Genomic DNA, 1,259 nt, shown 5'->3' with positions numbered 1-1,259 from the left:
GAGAAATGGAAACCACAGAGAACAGAAAGCATCAAGAACTATTCCTCACTCATGTTCAGACCCTGAACATCTACCATAATACTATAAGAAAGAGAACGACAAGTAGCAGGATACAGTTGGAGTGGGAAGCAGAGACACAACATCAATAAGGCAAAGTAGAGACCAAAGGGAGGCCCAGACTTTACCTATACACTGCCCACTTATATACCTAAATCCTGAATTGCACCCCACATCTTTAAAATAAAAATAAAAACAAAGAACCGTTCATCAGGCAATCCCAAAGCGTTCTGTTCTTCGTCTTGACTCCTGTATTGTCCTCTGTGGTTCCAGTTCCAGCTGGACTTGTGACAATCCCAAATCACTCCTTCCTCTTTTTCAGTTTCTCATCATCTTCAGACTTTCTGGAGATTGAAGAAACGTTCAAACCAAATCCTTGCGCCCTTTCCTTTAGCTTATCAACCAGAGTTTGGTGTCAGATGACAGACCTTTTGGTGGAACTCAAGAAATCCCAAACCTTGTTGCTGACCAGCTTTCTGCCCTCCAGGTTCACAGCACAGTGACTGGTCCAGGCCTCTTCAGCATTCTCTCAGTCTGAGGTATTTCAGATGCAGTTTGTAACCCTTTCTTCTCTGCTGCTACATCAACAGTTTTTTCAGGGCTTCTTCCTCTTGGACAGGGACCTTTACGGGCTTTGGTTCTACCTGTTTCATCTTCCAGTAGGTCTTCTTCATCTGCCTCCTCTTCACATGCTCTTCAAGGTATGCCTGGAGTCTATTGATGAGATCCTGCTTTATTTCTTTGGTCTCCAAACCACGAGCAGGACGTTCTTGCTTTAGTTTAGCCAGCTTCAGCTTATGGCGCTCCACTGTCTTGGCTGCCATCTTGTGACCCCTCCCTCACAAACTTGTATATACTTCATGTGTTATTCTTTGACGATATACTTCATTTCCATTTTGAGTTTTCCAACTTCAGTAAATTTGACTTCTAAACTGAGGTGACAGTTGCCTCGTTGTAATTTTCACCGTCTTGATGAGGGTTTCTTGATTTAGTTAGAAGCAACATAAATTAGAGCTCGGTGTTTTGCAAAACTTTCCAAGTGGCTGCAGACCATGACCTTTTCCTATACCTGAGTTATTGAGCAGCATAGCCTAACGTGGCTTGCCACCAATTGGACATTTCTTTGGAATATAATGCTTTATTTTAAATATTCAAAAAGTGAGATTTCATCATACTTAATTATCTGCTAGTTTTAATATAAA

General features: G+C 41.7%; 1 pseudogene; it reads right to left on the bottom strand.

Moving 5' to 3' along the window:
* Nucleotides 1–267: 267 nt before the first annotated feature.
* LOC103260685 lies at nt 268–881 on the bottom strand (annotated as a pseudogene).
* Nucleotides 882–1,259: the final 378 nt, after the last annotated feature.

The sequence above is a fragment of the Carlito syrichta genome, unplaced genomic scaffold (assembly GCF_000164805.1).
Source record: "Carlito syrichta isolate Samal-C Ts95f unplaced genomic scaffold, Tarsius_syrichta-2.0.1 Scaffold303297, whole genome shotgun sequence".
In the NCBI taxonomy this organism is placed as follows: Eukaryota; Metazoa; Chordata; class Mammalia; order Primates; family Tarsiidae; genus Carlito; species Carlito syrichta.
This window is presented reverse-complemented; position numbering and strand designations above follow the sequence as displayed.